Source organism: Phyllobates terribilis, unplaced genomic scaffold, assembly GCF_046119375.1.
Source record: "Phyllobates terribilis strain yellow unplaced genomic scaffold, ASM4611937v1 Scaffold_5__5_contigs__length_657084704, whole genome shotgun sequence".
Classification (NCBI taxonomy): Eukaryota; Metazoa; Chordata; class Amphibia; order Anura; family Dendrobatidae; genus Phyllobates; species Phyllobates terribilis.
In genome coordinates, this window is record NW_027362765.1 from 590219071 (window position 1) to 590242589 (window position 23519).

Genomic DNA, 23519 nt, shown 5'->3' on the forward strand with positions numbered 1-23519 from the left:
CTACCCAGAGACTGTCCCTGTCACTTGCCGTGACTACCTGCCCCTCTACCCAGAGACTATCCCTGTCACTTGCCGTGACTACCTGCCCTTTTACCCAGAGACTGTCCCTGTCACTTGCCGTGACTACTTGCCCCTCTTCCCTGGGAGCCACCCGCTTCCTTACAAGGACCGCCCCCTTGTATAGTTGCTCAGAGGTTCCGCCTCCCAGACCCGTTACAGTTTGCTCGGGCCATGGAACCCGGTGGCACCCAAGCTCCCTCGCTCTCGGACCTATGTCATGAACTGTCCCGTCAGAGGTCCCAACAGGAGTCCATCCTGAGTCATCTGCGGAATGTCAACTCTCGCCTGGACACTCTGACTGCTCCACCAGCAACCACCGCTAGTGTCATGACTCGCAGCCCGGCAGCGCCGCTGCCCACCAATACCATGGCATCCTGCCCCGGACCCCAGCTTTCTGCACCTCCTCGCTTCGGAGGCGACCCCGCTCAAGCTCGGGGCTTCATAAACCAATGCACCCTGCATTTTGAACTCCTGTCCCACCAGTTTATCTCTGACCGGGCCAAAGTAGCCTTCATCATGTCCCATCTCACGGGGGAGGCACTCGCTTGGCTAAATCCTCTATGGGAGAGAGGAGACCCCCTGGTGTCCAACCTGCCAGCCTTTCTCACGGCTTTCCAGAAAGTCTTCGACGAACCCGGACGGAAGTCCTCATCCGCATCATCTCTGCTATGTCTCCATCAAGGAAATCTCACCGTGGGCCAATATGCCATTCGGTTCCGTACCCTTGCTTCGGAGCTGGCCTGGGATAACGACGCCCTGGTGTCTGTCTTTTGGGAGGGTCTGTCCGGCCGTATTAAAGATGAACTCGCCGGTCGGGACATACCTACCACTCTCGACGACTTAATAACTCTTGCCACCCGGATTGACATCCGGTTCCAGGAACGCGCCAAAGAGGTCACCCGTGAGAGGAGTTTTCCACGTCTAGCCCCTACCTTTCAGAAACCTGTCCCTTCTCCTGCTACTCCCCAGGCGCACTCACCCGAGCCTATGCAGGCCGACCAGACCAAGATGGTCAAAACCCGTCAAGAGTTACGCCGTGCCGAGGGGAGCTGCTTCTACTGTGGCAGTAAGGAGCACCGGATCCGTTCCTGCCCGGAGAGGTCGGGAAACGCCTGTGTCTAGGATCGCTCAGAGAAGTCGTCCTAAACAAGAGTAAACCCTCTCCATCCCTGTTGCTGTCGGTCTCTATCATCTGCGGGGAGAACCGTTATTTTGAACTAGCCCAACTTGACTCTGGAGCTGCCGGAAATCTCATTTCTCAGTCTCCGGTAGAGAAATACCGCATTCCCACCAAACCTCTAGCCGTACCCTTATCTGTCGCTGCCGTGGATGGGGGCCTCTTACCACATCCCATCCAACTTATCACCGAATCCATAACCCTGCAGGTGGGAATGCTGCACTCTGAGAGCATCTTCTTTCATGTTCTGCCTGGACTCTCTCACGCTCTATTGCTAGGCCTACCTTGGCTTCAGAAACATGCACCCGTGCTTGATTGGCAGACCGGAGAAGTCCTTCGCTGAGGACAGGACTGCCATAAGACTTGTTTAGTTCCCGTCCATCCTGTCCGTCCTTCTCCTACTCCAGCCAATCTACCTGGTCTTCCGGCTCCTTATTGGTCGTATGCGGACGTCTTTAATAAAAAGGAGGCAGAGACATTACCCCCTCATAGACCATACGACTGCCCAATCGACCTGATGCCCGGCGCTACTCCTCCCCGTGGGCGCATTTACCCTTTGTCCGCTGCTGAGACCCGATCCATGTCAGAATATATTGAGGAGAATCTGGCCCGGGGATTCATCCGGAAATCTACTTCCCCGGCGGGAGCAGGCTTCTTCTTCGTCAAAAAGAAGGATGGCTCACTCCGTCCCTGTATAGACTATAGAGGCCTTAACCAGATCACGGTGAAGAATAAATACCCCCTTCCGCTCATTCCGGAATTATTTGACCGTCTGAGGGGGCTAGAATCTTCACCAAGCTGGACCTCCGTGGGGCGTATAACCTGGTCCGTATCCATCAGGGGGATGAATGGAAGACGGCATTCAACACCTGGGACGGCCACTATGAATACCTGGTAATGCCCTTCGGTCTCTGTAACGCTCCTGCCGTCTTTCAAGAGTTGGTCAATGACATCTTCCGGGACCTTCTCTATTCCTGCGTAGTGGTGTACCTGGACGACATCTTGGTCTTCTCTCCGGATCTCCCCACACACCGGAGGGATGTTCGTCAGGTTCTGCTCAGGCTCAGGCAGAACCACCTCTACGCTAAATATGAGAAGTGCCTCTTTGAGCAGACCTCGCTTCCGTTTTTGGGCTACATAATTTCTCAGACCGGCCTACCAATGGATCCTGAGAAACTGTCTGCCATCGAGAAGTGGCCTCGACCAGAGGGGTTGAAGGCTATTCAGCGGTTCCTGGGCTTCACCAACTACTACCGCCTCTTCATACCGCACTTCTCTTCCCGGACTGCCCCAATCTCTGCGCTCACCCGTAAGGGCACTAATCCCAGAGAATGGCCGCCCGAAGCTGAGGAGGCCTTTCTTTCCTTAAAACAGGCTTTCTCTTCCGCCCCGGTGCTGCATCGCTCGGACGGCAACAAGCAATTCTTCCTGGAAGTTGATGCCTCCTCCTCTGGAGCCGGAGCGGTACTTACCCAAAAATCGTCTTCCGGGAGAATAGTAACTTGCGGCTTCTTCTCCAAACTCTTCTCCTCTTCCGAGCGCAACTATTCTATAGGAGACCGAGAATTATTGGCCATTAAGCTGGCATTGGAGGAGTGGCGTTACCTGCTCGAGGGGGCTCTTCACCCGGTAATAATTTACACGGACCACAAGAACTTGGCTTACCTCCAGAGTGCCCAGAGACTTAACCCGCGCCAAGCCCGGTGGTCCTTGTTTTTTGCTCGCTTTGATTTTGTTCTTCATTTTCGCCCGGCTGACAAAAACATCAATGCTGACGCCTTGTCCCGATCATTCCTGGTGTCTGATCTTGAGGAGGAACCTAAACACATCATCGATCCCGCCAGAGTAATGCAGGTGGCCCACGTGAGTCTAAATCGACTCCCTCCCGGTAAGACGTTCGTAACGGTACCTGATCGGGAGAAGATCCTACACTGGGGTCACTCGTCTAAGCTTGCTGGCCATGCCGGTCAGAGAAAGACCCTCCAGCTTATCACCCGGCACTACTGGTGGCCTACCCTGCACAAGGACGTAATAGACTTTGTTTCTGCCTGTGTGTCCTGCGCCCGCAACAAGATTCCGAGACACCTGCCAGCCGGTCGCCTCCTTCCTGTTCCAGTACCTGCTGCCCCCTGGCAGCATATAGCTATGGACTTCATAACAGATCTCCCTGTCTCTGCCGGTTGTACGGTCATTTGGGTGGTCGCTGACCGCTTTTCCTAAATGGCTCATTTCATTCCCCTGCCAGGCCTCCCGTCTGCACCCGAGCTGGCTAAAGACTTTATCTGCCACATCTTCCGTCTCCATGGCCTGCCCCTCCACATCGTGTCGGATTGTGGGGTTCAGTTCACCTCACGCTTCTGGAGAGCCACATGTAAGCTGCTAGACGTCACCCTGGACTTCTCCTCCGCATACCACCCACAGTCCAATGGTCAGGTGGAGCGGATCAATCAGATCCTGACCAGTTACCTCCGGCACTTCGTTAATGCCCACCATTCAGACTGGGTGGATCTCCTGCCATGGGCTGAATTCTCTTACAATAATCACGAGAGCGAATCTTCCTCCAAATCCCCAATTTTTGTAGTCTTTAGTCAGCATCCTCGTATCCCATTTCCCGTTTCCACCACGGTGGACAATCTGGCTGCGGAATCTCTCGTTAGCAAATTTTCCTCCATTTGGGAGAGTACCCGATCCGCACTCCTTCAGTCGTCCGAGCGGAAGAAGAAACACGCTGACAAAAAACGCCTGGATCCTCCACAATTCCGTCCTGGAGATAAAGTCTGGCTCTCGTCCAAGTATGTCCGGCTCAAGATTCCTTCCTACAAGTTAGGGCCTCGGTTCATTGGCCCACTAGAAGTTATCAAACAAATCAACCCAGTGGCCTATAAATTGAAACTCCCGGCCAACTTGCAGATCCCTAACTCCTTCCATGTATCTCTCCTCAAACCCGTGGTACTTAACTCTTTTTCCAAGTCTACAGGTAGGCCTCCTGCTCCGGTTTCCGCTGAAAACGAGTTTGAGGTAGAGAACATTCTGGCCACCAAAAGGGTAAGAGGAAAAACCTTTTTTCTGGTAGATTGGAAGGGGTTTGGTCCTGAGGAGAGAACGTGGGAGCCCTGGGAGAACATCCATGCCCCTCTCATCCTTGATAAATTTCTGTCTTGCCTAAAAAAGGGGGGGCCTAAAGGGGGGGGTACTGTAGCATCGGCGTCCCTGCCTCCTGCTAGGCAGGGACGCTGTTCCCCTCACCTCTCCACTCCGTGCCCGGCGTCCTCGTGCCGCTCTGCTGGCAGCGTGCGCTGCTTCCCGGCCACTGTGCTCAGGGCGCGCGCGCGCGCTCCCCCTCTCTTAAAGGGGCCGCGCGCGCCGTCCTAAGGAGTCCCCGGCCAATCGCCGGAGGACCTCACCATATATAAGGCACCTACTCCAAAATGGAGGTGTCCGAGCAATGTTGTTGCAAAGCCTTCACTCTGCTTCAGCCCTCAGGTCCCGTTACCAGTTACCTGCCAGTAACCTGTCAGATTCCTGCTTGATACCTGCCTGATATCCGTTTACCTGCTTGCAATCCTGCGGTGCGACGGTCTGCCTTCCGACACCTGTCAGTCTGTCTATGGACCAGCCTGCCCGCTCACCTGGGAGCGCTCATCTGCTACCTGCCTGCTAGCCTGCCTGGAGGCTCCGCCGTCACTTGCCGTGTCCACCTGCCTGTCCAGAGACTCTTGTCTGCACACCTGGGAGCGTTCATCTGCAACCTGCCTGCTAGCCTACCTGGAGGCTCCGCCGTCACTTGCCGTGACCACCTGCCTGTCCAGAGACTCTTGCCTGCTCACCTGGGAGCGCTCACCTGCTACCTGCCTGCTAGCCTACCTGGAAGCTCTGCCGTCACTTGCCGTGACCACCTGCCTGTCCAGAGACTCTCGGCCGCTCACCTGGGAGCGCTCACCAGTCACCTGCCTGCTGTCCTTCTACCCAGAGACTGTCCCTGTCACTTGCCGTGAGTACCCGTCCTTCTACCCAGAGACTGTCCCTGTCACTTGCCGTGACTACCTGCCCCTCTACCCAGAGACTGTCCCTGTCACTTGCCGTGACTACCTGCCCGTCTTCCCTGGGAGCCACCCGCTTCCTTACAAGGACCGCCCCCTTGTATAGTTGCTCAGAGGTTCCGCATGCCAGACCCGTTACACAAATTCAATATAATTTTTATCTGCATCTAGCTCTGAAAAAATATTTGGGCTTCGGATAGTAGCAGTGTGTGGGACTTGTTCTATTAGTACATCTATACTAACCTGCACCAGGTTGCAAAATCAAAATAATTTTTATCTGCATCTAGCTCAGAAAAAATATTTGGGATTGGGCTTGTAGCAGAGTGTGGGACTTGTTCTATTAGTCCATCTATACTAACCTCCACCAGGTTGCAAATTCAAAATAATTTTAATCTGCATCTAGCTCTGAAAAAATATTTCGGCTTGTAGCAGTTTGTGGGACTTGTTCTATTAGTCCTTCTATACTAAACTCCTCCAGGTTGCAAATTCAATATAATTTTTTTCTGCATCTTGCTCTGAAAAAATATTTGGGCTTGGGCTTGTAGCAGTGTGTTGGACTTGTTCTATTAGTCCATCTACACTAACCTCCACCAGGTTGCAAATTCAAAATAATTTTTATCTGCATCTAGCTCAGAAAAAATGTTTGGGCTTGGGCTTGTAGCAGTGTGTGGGACATGTTCTATTAGTCCATCTATACAAACCTCCACCAGGTTGCAAATTCAATATAATTTTTATCAGCATCTAGCTCTGAAAAAATATTTGGGCTTCGGCTTGTAGAAGTGTGTGGGACTTGTTCTATTAGTATATCAATACTAACCTCCACCAGGATGCAAATTCAAAATAATTTTTATCTGCATCTAGCTCGGAAAAAATATTTGGGCTTGGGCTTGTAGCAGTGTGTGGGGTTTGTTCTATTAGTCCATCTATACTAACCTCCACCAGGTTGCAAATTCAAAATAATTTTTATCTGCATCTAGCTCAGAAAAAATATTTGGGCTTGTAGCAGTGTGTTGGACTTGTTCTATTAGTCCATCTTTACTAATCTCCACCAGGTTGCAAATTCAATATAATTTTTTTCTGCATCTAGCTCTGAAAAAATATTTCGGCTTGTAGCAGTTTGGGGGACTTGTTCTATTAGTCCATCTATACTAACCTCCACCAGGTTCCAAATTCAATATAATTTTTTTCTGCATCTAGCTCTGAAAAAATATTTCGCCTTGGGCTTGTAGCAGTGTGTGGGACTTGTTCTATTAGTCCATCTACACTAACCTCCACCAGGTTGCAAATTCAAAATAATTTTTATCTGCATCTAGCTCAAAAAAAATGTTTGGGCTTGGGCTTATAGCAGTGTGTGGGACTTGTTCTATTAGTCCATCTATACTAAACTCCACCAGGTTGCAAATTCAAAATAATTTTTATCTGCATCTAGCTCTGAAAAAATATTTCGGCTTGTAGCAGTGTGTGGGACTTGTTCTATTGGTCCATCTATACTAAACTCCACCAGGTTGCAAATTCAGTTTAATTTTTTTCTGCATCTAGCTCTGAAAAAATATTTCGGCTTGTAGCAGTGTGTGGGATTTGTTCTATTAGTCCATCTATACTAACCTCCACCAGGTTACAAATTCAAAATAATTTTTATCTGCATCTAGCTCTGAAAAAATATTTGGGCTTGGGCTTGTAGCAGTGTGTGGGACTTGTTCTATTAGTCCATCTATACTAACCTCCAGCAGGTTGCAAATTCAATATAATTTTTATCTGCATCTAGCTCTGAAAAAATATTTGGGCTTCGGCTTGTAGCATTGTATGGGACTTGTTCTATTAGTACATCAATACTAACCTCCACCAGGATGCAAATTCAATATAATTTTTATCTGCATCTAGCTCAGAAAAAATATTTGGGCTTCGGCTTGTAGCAGTGTGTGGGAATTGTTCTATTAGTCCATCTTTACTAACCTCCACCAGGTTGCAAATCCAATATATATTTTTTCTGAATCTAGCTCTGAAAAAATATTTCGGATTGTATCAGTGTGTGGGACTTGTTCTATTAGTCCATCTACACTAACCTCCACCAGGTTGCAAATTCAAAATAATTTTTATCTGCATCTAGCTCTGAAAAAATATTTCGGCTTGTAGCAGAGTGTGGGACTTGTTCTATTAGTCCATCTATACTAACCTCCACCAGGTTGCAAATTCAATATAATTTTTTTCTGCATCTAGCTCTGAAAAAATATTAGGGCTTCGGCATGTAGCAGTGTGTGGGACTTGTTCTATTAGTACATCTATACTAACCTCCACCAAGTTGCAAAATCAAAATAATTTTTATCTGCATCTAGCTCTGAAAAAATCTTTGGGCTCGGGCTTGTAGCAGTGTGTGGGACTTGTTCTATTAGTCCATCTTTACTAACCTCCACCAGGTTGCAAATTCAAAATAATTTTTATCTGCATCTAGCTCTGAAAAAATATTTGGGCTTGGGTTTGAAGCAGTGTGAGGAACTTGTTTTATTAGTACATCTATACTAACCTCCACCAGGTTGCAAAATCAAAATAATTTTATCTGCATCTAGCTCTGAAAAAATATTTGGGCTTGGGCTTGTAGCAGTGTGTGGGACTTGTTCTAGTAGTCCATCTATACTAACCTCCACCAGGTTGCAAATTCAAAATAATTTTTATCTGCATCTAGCTCAGAAAAAATATTTGGGCTTGTAGCACTGTGTGGGACTTGTTCTATTAGTCCATCTTTACTAACCTCCACCAGTTTGCAAATTCAATATAATTTTTTTCTGCACCTAGCTCAGAAAAAATATTTTGGCTTGTAGCAGTGTGTGGGACTTGTTCTATTAGTCCATCTATACTAACCTCCACCAGGTTGCAAATTCAATATAATTTTTTTCTGCATCTAGCTCTGAAAAAATATTTGGGCTTCGGCTTTTAGCAGTGTATGGGACTTGTTCTATTAGTACATCAATACTAACCTCCACCAGGATGCAAAATCAAAATAATTTTTATCTGTATCTAGCTTTGAAAAAATATTTGGGCTTGTGCTTGTAGCAGTGTGTGGGACTTGTTCTATTAGTCTATCTATACTAACCTCCACCAGGTTGCAAATTCAAAATAATTTTTATCTGCAGCTAGCTCAGAAAAAATATTTGGGCTTCGGCTTGTAGCAGTGTGTGGGACTTGTTCTATTAGTCCTTCTTTACTAACCTCCACCAGGTTGCAAATTCAATATATATTTTTTCTGCATCTAGCTCTGAAAAAATATTTCGGATTGTATCAGTGTATGGGACATGTTCTATTAGTCCATCTATACTAACCTCCACCAGGTTGCAAATTCAAGATAATTTTTATCTGCATCTATCTCTGAAAAAATATTTCGGCTTGTAGCAGTGTGTGGGACTTGTTCTATTAGTCCATTCATACTAACCTCCACCAGGTTGCAAATTCAATATAATTTTTTTCTGCATCTAGCTCTGAAAAAATATTTGGGCTTGGGCTTGTAGCAGTGTGTGGGACTTGTTCTATTACTCCATCTATACTAACCTCCACCAGGTTGCAAATTCAAAATAATTTTTATCTGCATCTAGCTCTGAAAAAATATTTCGGCTTGTAGCAGTGTGTGGGACTTGTTCTATTAGTCCATCTATACTAACCTCCACCAGGTTGCAAATTCAATATAATTTTTTTCTGCATCTAGCTCTGAAAAAATATTTGGGCTTGGGATTGTAGCAGTGTGTGGGACTTGTTCTATTAGTCCATCTATACTAACCTCCACCAGGTTGCAAATTCAATATGATTTTTATCTGCATCTAGCTCTGAAAAAATATTTCGGCTTGTAGCAGTGTGTGGGACTTGTTCTATTATTACATCTATACTAACCTCCACCAGGTTGCAAAATCAAAATAATTTTTATCTGCATCTAGCTCTGAAAAAATATTTGGGCTTGGGCTTGTAGCAGTGTGTGGGACTTGTTCTATTAGTCCATCTATACTAACCTCCACCAGGTTGCAAATTCAAAATAATTTTTATCTGCATCTAGCTCAGAAAAAATATTTGGGCTTGTAGCAGTGTGTGGGACTTGTTCTATTAGTCCATCTATACTAACCTCCACCAGGTTGCAAATTCAATATTATTTTTTTCTGCATCTAGCTCTGAAAAAATATTTTGGCGTGTAGCAGTGTGTGGGACTTGTTCTTTTAGTCCATCTATAATAACTTCCACCAGATTGCAAATTCAAAATAACTTTTATCTGCATCTAGCTCTGAAGAAATATTTTGGCTTGTAGCAGTGTGTGGGACTTGTTCTATTAGTCCATCTATACTAACCTCCACCAGGTTGCAAATTCAAAATAATTTTTATCTGCATCTAGCTCTGAAAAAATATTTCGGCTTGTAGCTGTGTGTGGGACTTGTTCTATTAGTCCATCTATACTAAACTCCACCAGGTTGCAAATTCAGTTTAATTTTTTTCTCCATCTAGCTCTGAAAAAATATTTCGGCTTCTAGCAGTGTGTGGGACTTGTTCTATTAGTCCATCTATACTAACCTCCACCAGGTTGCAAATTCAATATAATGTTTATCTGCATCTTGCTCTGAAAAAATATTTCGGCTTGTAGCAGTGTGTGGGACTTGTTCTATTAGTCCATCTATACTAACCTCCACCAGGTTGCAAATTCAATATATTTTTTTTCTGCATCTAGCTCTGAAAAAATATTTGGGCTTGTAGCAGTGTGTGGGACTTGTTCTATTAGTCCATCTACACTAACATCCACCAGGTTGCAAATTCAAAATAATTTTTATCTGCAGCTAGCTCTGAAAAAATATTTGGGCTTGGGCTTGTAGCAGTGTGTGGGACTTGTTCTATTAGTCCATCTATACTAACCTTCACCAGGTTGCAAATTCAATATAATTTTTATCTGCATCTAGCTCTGAAAACATATTTGGGCTTGGACTTGAAGCAGTGTATGGGACTTGTTCTATTAGTACATCAATACTAACCTCCACCAGGATGCAAAATCAAAATAATTTTTATCTGCATCTAGCTTTGAAAAAATATTTGGGCTTCGGCTTGTAGCAGTGTGTGGGACTTGTTCTATTAGTCCTTCTTTACTAACCTCCACCAGGTTGCAAATTCAATATATTTTTTCTGCATCTAGCTCTGAAAAAATATTTCGGATTGTAGCAGTGTATGGGACTTGTTCTATTAGTCCATCTATACTAACCTCCACCAGGTTGCAAATTCAAGATAATTTTTATCTGCATCTAGCTCTGAAAAAATATTTCGGCTTGTAGCAGTGTGTGGGACTTGTTCTATTAGTCCATCTATACTAACCTCCACCAGGTTGCAAATTCAATATAATTTTTTTCTGCATCTAGCTCTGAAAAAATATTTCGGCTTGTAGCAGTGTGTGGGACTTGTTCTATTAGTCCATCTAAACTAACCTCCATCAGGTTGCAAATTCAATATCATTTTTTTCTGCATCTAGCTCTGAAAAAATATTTGGGCTTGGGATTGTAGCAGTGTGTGGGACTTGTTCTATTAGTCCATCTATACTAACCTCCACCAGGTTGCAAATTCAATATAATTTTTATCTGCATCTAGCTCTGAAAAAATATTTTGGCTTGTAGCAGTGTGTGGGACTAATTCTATTAGTCCATCTAACCAAGCAATGTGAACTGAGGTCTAAGATGGTAGACATGCAAGAAATAGGAGCATGTTCACACTAGCAAAAAGAAGCAAAACCTACAAAAGACAAAAATATATCTCATACCCTACCATCAATATATATAAATGTAAAGCAAAGTTGCATAATAAATATAGGGTACTTAGTGAACTATTTTTGATCAAAAAAAGTATACAAGCCGTCCCACCAGCGGCAAGGTGACCCTAAATTGGGACGGTACCTATACTGTCTATATTAAAAACCTTAATGTATATCAAAGTTGAAGTAATGCATATAAAAGGGTAGACAAATAGGACCGGGTCCCAACTCCAGACCACCTAGGCCCGTGGTAAGCTACATATATACTAATCAGCTCAACAAAGGGGTTGCCACACACTTAAATTGCACAGAATGCAAACAAGACAAAAAACCAAGCAATGTGAACTGAGGTCTAAGATGGTAGACATGCAAGAAATAGGAGCATGTTCACACTAGCAAAAAGAAGCAAAACCTACAAAAGACAAAAATATATCTCATACCCTACCATCATTATATATAAATGTAAAGCAAAGTTGCATAATAAATATAGGGTACTTAGTGAACTATTTTTGATCAAAAAAAGTATACAAGCCATCCCACCAGCGGCAAGGTGACCCTAAATTGGGACGGTACCTATACTGTCTATATTAAAAACCTTACTGTATATCAAAGTTGAAGTAATGCATATAAAAGGGTAGACAAATAGGACCGGGTCCCAACTCCAGACCACCTAGGCACGTGGTAAGCTACATATATACTAATCAGCTCAACAAAGGGGATGCCACACCCTTAAATTGCACAGAATGCAAACAAGACAAAAAACCAAGCAATGTGAACTGAGGTCTAAGATGGTAGACATGCTGGTGGGATGGCTTGTATACTTTTTTTGATCAAAAATAGTTCACTAAGTACCCTATATTTATTATGCAACTTTGCTTTACATTTATATATAATGATGGTAGGGTATGAGATATATTTTTGTCTTTTGTAGGTTTTGCTTCTTTTTGCTAGTGTGAACATGCTCCTATTTCTTGCATGTCTACCATCTTAGACCTCAGTTCACATTGCTTGTTTTTTTGTCTTGTTTGCATTCTGTGCAATTTAAGGGTGTGGCATCCCCTTTGTTGAGCTGATTAGTATATATGTAGCTTACCACGGGCCTAGGTGGTCTGGAGTTGGGACCCGGTCCTATTTGTCTACCCTTTTATATGCATTACTTCAACTTTGATATACAGTAAGGTTTATAATATAGACAGTATAGGTACCGTCCCAATTTAGGGTCACCTTGCCGCTGGTGGGACGGCTTGTATACTTTTTTTGATCAAAAATAGTTCACTAAGTACCCTATATTTATTATGCAACTTTGCTTTACATTTATATAAAATGATGGTAGGGTATGAGATATATTTTTGTCTTTTGTAGGTTTTGCTATTAGTCCATCTATACTAACCTCCACCAGGTTGCAAATTCAATATAATTTTTTTCTGCATCTAGCTCTGAAAAAATATTTGGGCTTGGGCTTGTAGCAGTGTGTGGGACTTGTTCTATTAGTACATCTACACTAACCTCCACCAGGTTGCAAATTCAAAATAATTTTTATCTGCATCTAGCTCAGAAAAAAATATTTGGGCTTGGGCTTTTAACAGTGTGTGGGACTTGTTCTATTAGTTCATCTATACTAACCTCCACCAGGTTGCAAATTCAATATAATTTTTATCTGCATCTAGCTCTGAAAAAATATTTGGGCTTGTAGCAGTGTGTGGGACTTGTTCTATTAGTCCATCTATACTAACCTCCACCAGGTTGCAAATTCAATATAATTTTTTTCTGCATCTAGCTCTGAAAAAATATTTGGGCTGCGATTGTAGCAGTGTGTGGGACTTGTTCTATTAGTCCATCTATACTAACCTCCACCAGGTTTCAAATTCAATATAATTTTTATCTGCATCCAGCCCTGAAAAAATATTTGGGCTTCGGCTTGTAGCAGTGTGTGGGACTTGTTCTATTAGTACATCTATGCTAACCTCTACCAGGTTGCAAAATCGAAATAATTTTTATCTGCATCTAGCTCTGAAAAAATATTTGGGCATGGGCTTGTAGCAGTGTGTGGGACTTGTTCTATTAGTCCATCTATACTAACCTCCACCAGGTTGCAAATTCAAAATAATTTTTTATCTGTATCTAGCTCAGAAAAAATATTTGGGCTTGTAGCAGTGTGTGGGACTTGATCTATTAAATCAATCTTTACTAACCTCCACCAGGTTGCAATTTCAATATAATTTTTATCTGCATCTAGCTCTGAAAAAATATTTGGGCTTCGGCTTATAGCAGTGTATGGGACTTGTTCTATTAGTCCATCTATACTAACCTCCACCAGGTTGCAAATTCAAAATAATTTTTATCTGCATCTAGCTCAGAAAAAATATTTGGGCTTGGGCTTGTAGCAGTGTGTGGGACTTGTTCTATTAGTCAATCTTTACTAACCTCCACCAGGTTGCAAATTCAATATAATTTTTTTCTGCATCTAGCTCTGAAATTTTTTGGGGGCTTGAAGCAGTGTGTGGGACTGGTTCTATTAGTCCATCTATACTAACCTCCACCAGGTTGCAAATTCAAAATAATTTTTATCTGCATCTAGCTCTGAAAAAATATTTCGGCTTGTAGCAGCGTGTGGGACTTGTTCTATTAGTCCATCTATACTAGCCTCCACCAGGTTGCAAATTCAATATAATTTTTTTCTGCATCTAGCTCTGAAAAATATTTTGGCTTGTAGCAGAGTGTGGGACTTGTTCTAATAGTCCATCTATACTAACCTCCACCAGGTTGCAAATTCAAAATAATTTTTATCTGCATCTAGCTCTGAAAAAATATTTTGTCTTGTAGCAGTGTGTGGGACTTGTTCCATTAGTCCATCTATACTAACCTCCACGAGGTTGCAAATTCAATATAATTTTTTTCTGCATTTAGCTCTGAAAAAATATTTGGGCTTGGGCTTGTAGCAGTGTGTGGGACTTGTTCTATTAGTCCATCTACACTAACCTCCACCAGGTTGCAAATTCAAAATAATTTTTATCTGCATCTAGCTCAGAAAAAATATTTGGGCTTGGGCTTATAACAGTGTGTGGGACTTGTTTTATTAGTCCATCTATACTAACCTCCACCAGGTTGCAAATTCAATATAATTTTTTCTGCATCTAGCTCTGAAAAAAATATTTTGGCTTGTAGCAGTGTGTGGGACTTGTTCTATTAGTCCATATATACTAACCTCCACCAGGTTGCAAATTCAAAATAATTTTTATCTGCATCTAGCTCAGAAAAAATATTTGGGCTTGGGCTTGTAACAGTGTGTGGGACTTGTTCTATTTGTCCATCTATACTAACCTCCACCAGGCTGCAAATTCAAAATAATTTTTATCTGCATCTAGCTCTGAAAAAATATTTCGGCTTGTAGCAGTGTGTGGGACTTGTTCTATTAGTCAATATATACTAACCTCCACCAGGTTGCAAATTCAATATAATTTTTTTCTCCATCTAGCTCTGAAAAAATATTTCGGCTTGTAGCAGTGTGTGGGACTTGTTCTATTAGTCCATCTATACTAACCTCCACCAGGTTGCAAATTCAAAATAATTTTTATCTGCATCTAGCTCTGAAAAAATATTTCAGCTTCTAGCAGTGAGTGGGACTTGTTCTATTAGTCCATCTACACTGTGTTCCAAATTATTATGCAAATAATATTTTCTCAGATTTTCCCAAATTACCTATATGAATTGCAGTCATTGTAATTTTCCAGTCAAATAACTATTAGAGTACAATTGAGAGGTTTTTGTACAAACTGCCCATGATAACAGTATATTTTTTAAAAAATAAAAAACTCAAACTGCACTCAAAATGCATGTTCCAAATTATTATGCACAGCAGAGTTTTCAACCTTTTCATTTTAATAAAGAACAAAAAAATGGTCATTTTTGAAATTGTAAGCATTAGCTGGTTATTACAAACTGAAATCAAACAGTTTTCAACTCAAAATTTTATTCTAGATGATGTTACATTTGCACATAGGACCCCTTGTTCGAAAGGAGCTTCAGAACTCTCTCATCCATTGAATTTGTCAGGTTTTGGATGGTTTCTGCTTTAATTGTTTTGCATGAGGACAGAATACCCTCCCAGAGCTGTTGCTTAGATGTGAACTGCCTCCCGCCATCATAGACACTCCTTTTGATGATGCTCCAGAGGTTCTCAATGGGGTTGAGGGCAGGGGAGCATGGGTGCCACACCATAAGTTTGTCCCCTTTTATGCCCATATCAGCCAGAGATGCAGATGTGTTATGTGCAGCATGAGACGGGGCATTATCATGCATGAAATGATCTCGATGGTCCAGATGGATGGAGTGGAGGATGGCTGGTTGATGGACACCCCATGCAAACACGGCTACGGCGCAAACAAGGAGGAGGTGGAGTAATGTTTTGGGCTGGAATCATGGGAAGAGAGATTGTCGGCCCTTTTAGGATCCCTGAAGGGGTAAAGATGAATTCCTAATGTATGTTGGTTTCTCATACAGAACTTCCTTCCATGGTTCAAGAAGAAGAACCATGCATTCCGCAGCAAGATCATTTTCATGCATGATAATGCCCGTCTCATGCTGCACATAACACATCTGCATCTCTGGCTTCTATGGGCATAAAAGAGGACAAACTTATGGTGTGGCACCCATGCTCCCCTGACCTCAACCCCATTGAGAACCTCTGGAGCATCATCAAAAGAAGTGTCTATGATGGCGGGAGGCAGTTCACATCTAAGCAACAGCTCTGGGAGGGTATTCTGTCCTCATGCAAAACAATTAAAGCAGAAACCATCCAAAACCTGACAAATTCAATGGACGAGAGAGTTCAGAAGCTCCTTTCGAACAAGCGGTCCTATGTGCAAATGTAACATCACCTAGAATAAAGTTTTGAGTTGAAAACTGTTTGATTTCAGTTTATAATAACCTGCTAATGCTTATAATTTCAAAAATGACAATTTTTTTGTTCTTTATTAAAATGAAAAGGTTGAAAACTCTGCTGTGCATAATAATTTGGAACATGCATTTTGAGTGCAGTTTGAGTTTTATATTTTTTAAAAAATATACTGTTACTATAAGCAGTTTGTACAAAAACCTTTCAATTGTACTCTAATAGTTATTTGACTGGAAAATTACAATGACTGCAATTCATATAGATAATTTGGGAAAATCTGAGAAAATATTATTTGCATAATAATTTGGAACACAGTGTATTCTAACCTCCACCAGGTTGCAAATTCAATATAATTTTTTTCTGCATCTAGCTCTGAAAAAATATTTCGGCTTGTAGCAGTGTGTGGGACTTGTTCTATTAGTCCATCTATACTAACCTCCATCAGGTTGCAAATTCAAAATAATTTTTATCTGCATCTAACCCAGCCAATTCTTTTGGGCTAATACCACAGTTTGGCCACTCAGCTCTGCTCGGTTCCCATCCATTGTTTTTTGCGCAAACAACTCCAGAGTTGTGAATTAGTTAACCACCAAAATGAGTGGAAAAAGGCCTGGTGCTGGTGGAAAGGGGAATAGGCGTGTTGTGAAGGGAAAAAAAGGTTGTGTCCGTGGGGTAGGTGTTAAAGCAACAGTAACATCTGCAGAAGAAAGACCATCTTCCAGCCAAACTAAGATGTCTACTTCTTTTAGCGGACAATGTGATAAGATCCCTTTCTTACGGCCACGCCAATTGCTACAAATTCCAGATGAGGCACAAAAACAGCAGGTGCTTCAACGGATATCAATTGCTCTTTTAAGTGGGCTCTCCTCCACCTCAACTTCAACATCACAAATACTCCAGTCCTTAGAGGTGTCACCCCAATCGCACTTGCTTACTCACAGCTCCCAAGTCTCCGGCTGCCTGTCTGAGTATGGGGTAGAACAGATGGTTGAGTCTGCAGATCTGTTTTCTCATACTATAGCCTGGGAATCAGAGGTCGGCTCCAGAGCTTCTGTGAATTCAGACGAGGAAATGATCTGCACTGATGCCCAGAATCTTTATGATTCGGATGCAGGACCAGACGCAGAACGTTCTGACCATAATGTAGACCCTCGTTCCCAAACTGTAACTCCTGTTGGTGGAGACAATGAGGAAGACGATGATGAGACTCAAATACCTGATTGGAGCGACAACTTTAGTTTTTTGTCAGGGCAGGAAGAGGTTGGCTCTGAGGACGACGGGTGTGATAACACACAGGGTGATGATGACGAGGTTTGAGATCCCACTTACTGTCAACCCACAGTCAGCCAAGAGATGAGGTCAGCAGAGGAGGTGGAGGAGGATGCTAGTGATGACGAGGTCAGGTTGCGCCTTCATGGACAGAGACGTAGTACTGGAAGCACATCAACAACTGCATCCTCAAACACAACTCTGCCTCTGACCACAAGTCGTGGTGGCTCTTCAGGTCGCATGGGTGCTAAGCTTTGCATAGCCTGGGCATTTTTTCAGATCGATAAAGATGACCCAACTCGTGTTATCTGTAACATTTGTCAGCAAAAGCTAAGTAGAGGCCAAAAAATACATAGTTTGAGTACTTCATGCATGAACCGGCACTTGGATATGAAGCATAAGTTGCAGTGGAAAGCTCACTGTGCTACAATGCGGCCTAGCCGGCCGGGCCAACCACTGTCTGCCACATCTTGTGCATCCGCGGCCTCTTCATCCTCTGTGACTGGGGGTACAGCAGTCACACCTGTTTTGGGACGCAGACCTGCCACTTCTTTACCCGCAACAGCCAGCATGATTGGCAGGTCATCATTTTCTTTGGAGGTGGAAACACCAGCTGGTGTTCAGCACTGTCCGACATCGATAGCACCACCTTTGGATAAAGGCAACCTAACATGTCCGCCTGCATCTTCCTCACAGACCGGCAGTTTGCTGGGGACACCCTTCTCAACCCCGTCTAAGCACAACAGCCAGCCCTCGGTCCTTCAGATGTGGACAAGTAAAAGACCATTTCCTCCTAGCCATGAGAAAGCTAAGAGGTTGAATTTCACCATCTGCAAGCTCTTGGCTACAGAAATGCTGCCTTTCCGCCTGGTGGACACAGAGGATTTTCGAGACCTTATGTCCGTCGCAGTGCCCCAGTACCAGATGCCCAGTCGGCACTACTTCTCAAAGAAAGGTGTGCCTGCGCTACACCAGCATGTCGCACACAACATTACCGCTTCTTTGAGAAACTCTGTGTGTGACAGGGTGCATTTCACCACAGACACTTGGCAAGTAGACATGGACAGGGGCATTACATGTCGCTGACTGGGCACTGGGTAACTATGATGACAGCAGGACAAGGGGCTGCTGTCTAAGTCTTGCCGTCCCCACGAGTTGTGCGTCAATCCTCTTTATCTCGAAGTTCCTCCACTGCTTCTGCCTCCTCAACATCCTCTCGGTCCTCCACCTGCACCCAAAGCCTGTCTGGTCATGCCACAAGCTTTCTAACTGTGCAGAAGGGATCCTGCACACCTCCTTACTATGCTGGCAGCAGTTTTTACTTTGAAATGTCTGGGAAATGTGAGTCACACAGCTGAGGAGTTGTGGTCAGCTCTGGAGAACCAGTTTCATGAATGGTTGTCTCCACTGGACCTGAAACCAGGGAAGGCCGTGTGCGACAATGCTGCACACTTGGGTGTGGCCCTTCACCAGGGCAATGTCACACACGTGCCTTGTATGGCTCACGTTCTGAACCTGGTTGTCCAGCAATTTTTAGCCCACTATCCCGGACTAGATGGCCTTCTGCAGAGGGCACGGTCACTGTGTGCTCACTTCCGCCGTTCGCATCCCGCAGATCAGCGACTTACATCTCTACAGAAGTAGTTGGGCCTGCCACTTCACCGGCTAAAATGCGACGTGCCTACCTGGTGGAATTCAACTCTGCACATGTTGCAGCGACTGTGGCAGCACAGTCAAGCCCTGGTGCAATACGATCTGACGTATAGCCTGGGCCAACGAGATCCAGAGGTGGGGCAAATCACGCTGGAGGAGTGGTCTCAGATCAGGGAACTATGCACCCTTCTGCACAGTTTTGAAATGGCGAAGAAGATGTTTAGTGCTGACGATGCCATTATCAGCATGACTATTCCGGTAATTTACATGCTGGAGCACATGTTAAACAGAATTCGGAGTCAGGTGGTGGCACAATAGGAGGTGGAGGAAGTAGAGGAGGAGGAGTTGTATGTGGAAGGGCTAACATCTGCAAGGTCCAGACGGTCGGCAGCACAAAGGCGGCAGGCATGTGAGGGTGGGGGAGATGGTTTTACCAGGGCGCATGGTAGCAGCCAAACTAGTGAGGAAGATGCAGGAGCCCAGGAAGAAGTGGAGGACGAACTGATGGAAGACTCATCAGATGAGGGAGACCTTGATCACATTTCTGTTGTGCGAGGTTGGGGGGAGAGGGCAGAGGAAGGAAGCATGATTGTTACCTCGCCACCAACACAACAGTGACTTGGTGCTCCTGGATGCGCAAGACACATGACTGCCTTCTTCCTGCACTACCTGCAACATGACCCTCGAATTGTGAGAATTAGAAATAATCCTGACTACTGGGTTGCCCCACTGTTAGATCCCCGGTACAAAAGTAAATTTGCAGAAATTATTCCTGCCATAGAAAGAGATGCATGCATGCAGGAGTATCAGCAGAGACTGGTGCAGAATCTTACATGTGCTTTTCCACGAAACACTAGTGGTTCACGTATTGAATCTCACAGTTCCAACTTGCCAACCGTGGGACCGTCAATTGTTCAGCACTCAAAAAGTAACAGAAACACTGTTTCTGCTGGTAACATCAGTTTTGCGGAATAATTTCACCACTTTTTTAGCCCATCCATTGCAATGCCACAGGAGACAAGAAGTCTGACACATAGTCAACGCCTAGAGATGATGGTACAGGAGTATCTCCAAGTAAACATTGACGCCATGACTGTGTCACTGGACCCTTGCTCTTTTTGGGCTTCCAATCTGGATAAATGGCCGGAGCTCGCCACTTACGCCTTGGAGATCTTGTCATGCCCCGCAGCCAGCGTTCTGTCTGAATGTGTGTTCAGCGCTGCTGGTGGTGTGCTGACAGATAAGCGCACGCGGCTCTCCACTGATAATGTAGACAGACTCACGTTCATAAAGATGAACAAATCATGGATCCGAAATGACTTTTCTACCCCTGTGTCATCCTGGGGGGAGTAAAAGCTTGATGATTTGTTAAAATCACCTCACCAACCGTTTTAAGCTTTCAAATTACTAATCATGTTTATCTGTATCTTGGCTGGAAAATAATTTGGGACTTGTAGCAGTGTGCAGTACTGATTCTATCAGGCCATCTATACTAAACTCCACCTGATTTAAAATTACTAATCATGTTTATCTGTATCTTGGCTGGAAAATAATTTGGGCCTTGTAGCAGTTTGCAGTACTGATTCTATTAGGCCATCTATACTAAGCTCCACCAGCTTTCAAATTAATAATAATTTTTAGCTGCATCTAGCTCGGAAAATAATTTTGGGGCTCTTAGATGCGCAAGACACATGAGTGCTTTCTTGCTGCACTACCTGCAACATGACCCTCAGATTGTCAGAATTCGAAATAATCCTGACTACTGGGTTGCCACACTCTTAGATCCCCCACACTCTTCGATCAACCTATTCATTTTAATAAAGAACAAAAAAATGGTCTTTTTTGACATTATAAGCATTAGCAGGTTATTAGAAACTGAAATCAAACAGTTTTCAACTCAAAACTTTATTCTAGGTGATGTTACATTTGCACATACGACCCCTTGTTCGAAAGGAGCTTCTGAACTTTCTCGTCCATTGAATTTGTCAGGTTTTGGATGGTTTCTGCTTCAATTGTTTTGCATGAGGACAGAATACCCTCCTAGAGCTGTTGATTATATGTGAACTGCCTCCTGCCATCATAGACACTCCTTTTTAAGATGCTCCAGAGGTTCTCAATGGGGTTGAGGTCAGAGAAGCATGGGGGTCACACCATAAGTTTGTCCCCTTTTATGCCCATATCGGCCAGAGATGCAGATGTGTTATGTGCAGCATGAGACGGTGCATTATCATGCATGAAAATGATCTTGCTGCGGAATACACGGTTCTTCTTCTTGAACCATGGCAGGAAGTGCTGTTTGAGAAACTCCACATACATTATGGAGTTCATCTTTACCCCTTCAGGGATCCTAAAGGGGCCGACAATCTCTCTCCCAATGATTCCAGCCCAAAACATTACTCCACTTCCTCCTTGTTGGCGCCGTAGCCGTGTTTGCCTGGGGTGTCCATCAACCAGGCATCCTCCACTCCATCCATCTGGACCATCGAGCTTAGCACGGCACTCCTCGGTGAGCAAAACAGTTTTGAAGTCAGTCTCCGTGTATTGTTTGGCCCACTGGAGCCGTTTCTGCTTGTGTTCAGTGGATAGAGGAGGTCGACAGGATGGCTTACTCACAGCTGCATACCTCTGAAGGACCCTGCATCTTGTTGTTTGGGGGACATGGATGCACCAGCAGCTGCAAAAACTTGTCTGCTGCTATGACAAGGCTTTTTTGCCGCTGCTCTTTTAACCTGACAAAATTGCCTGTAGGAAAGAGTCCTCAATTTTTCCTTTTCAGCACGCACACGTGTGTACTGTGAATCAGCTGCATACTTCTTGATTGTGCGATGATCAGGATGAAGTGTCTTGGCAATGTTGATTGTAGTCATGCCTTGAACTAAACACTCCACAATATGTTGCTTCTCAGCAGCCGACACATCCTTTTTCTTTCCCATTTTGGCAGAAAATGTAGGCTGCTTAATAATGTGGGACAGCCTTCTTAAGTAGTCTTGCCTTTCATTGGACACACCTGCCAAACTAATTAGCACAGGTGTCTGCAATTGCTTACAGTGATATAAAGAGCCCTGACGCACATCACCATCAATGAGTTTAACTGACAAACAAAAAAATTCTTACCTTATCACTCCTAAACACTTTTTGCATAATAATTTGGAACACAGTGTACAAGTGCTTTTCCACAAAACACCAGTGTTCACGTAGTGAATCTTACAGTTCTAACTTGCCAACCGTGGTCTGTATGGAGTTGTTCAATAAAGTGCCCAAAATTAAGATAACATAGACGGGAGAGGTCTCTATGAATACGAATTCCTAAGTATTTGATACCCTGTGAGGGCCAGGCAAAGGGAAAGTTGGACTGGATGGAATCCTGTATGGATTTGGGGAGGGAGACATCGAGGGCCTCAGACTTCGCTGCATTGATTTTAAAATTTGACCATGTAACAAAGTGATCTATTTCAGCCATAACAGCAGGGATGGATATATGTGATTGAGTGATATATACTAGGACATCATCAGCAAATGCAGAGCACTTGTACTCGGTGCCTCCCACCTCAATCCACCTAATATTGGGTTTATGGTGAATTGATGAGAGCAGGTGCTCCGTCACTAGGATGTATAAGAGAGGGGACAGAGGACATCCCTGCCTTGTCCCATTGGTGATTATGAAAGGTGATAAAAATGTTCCATTTATCTTCAGCCTAGGTGACGTATTGCGATACAGGGCCGTGATTTTGCCTATAAAAGGGTCCCCTAGACCCCTACCCCAACTTTTTAAGAGATTAATATATAGCGTGCCAGGAGACTCTACGGAATGCTTTCTCAGCATCCAACGAGAGTATCTAATTACAAATTTTTAACTGCATCTAGCCCAGGAAATACTTTGTGCCTAGTAGCCGTGTCTGCTAGTCAGCGGGTTATCCCAGCTGTTAAGCTAGCTGCACCACCTGTAGTTTGGACACTTAATTTTTCCAAAGGAAATGGTTCGGGCCCCTGGGACACTCAGTGAAGAGCATCGGGGAGGCACCCCAAGGCACAGGGGCTGGGACTGGCGATAGGACGCCTTGCGGTGGACCGCCGAGCTCGATCCTTATAAAAGCTTTTTAACTGCAGCAGCTTTAGTGGATGCTACTGGAGCTGGAATTAACGCAGCTACTGGCATGAGACTTGCCCTTCAATAGATCCTTGTAAAAGGATTTAAAGTGTACTCATTCAAATTAGAGAGACAATTTAAATTAAAAAGATTAGACCTGCCTCCACCGCAGGGAGGCTCGCTCGACCCACCAGCGGACAGGCACCAGTATTGGGAGAGGGGGGCTGGCCGTCAGGGTCCACCGCGGCTCTGGCACAAACCTGGCGACACGGAGGTCGCACGGGCAGGAACGGACTGGCCGTGTCGGCTTCGCACTTTTTTGGTTTTAGAAGGCCATGACATGCCTATATCTGTGTCTCCCCCTCCTTTTACTCCTCCACCTCTTTTCTTTTCGCATGACTATATGTACTTGTCACTTTTCCATGTGTTAGTTGTGTCTTCTGAGCAGTTTGTCAGCATTTGGACACCTTTGAAGGTGTTTTCTATGTGCTTCTATGTGTTTTTGTTTGCCTGCCATTGGTTTTAACGGTGTTCGAAGGTGTTCGACGAACAGTTCGACGAACAGTTCGGCAAACATACGG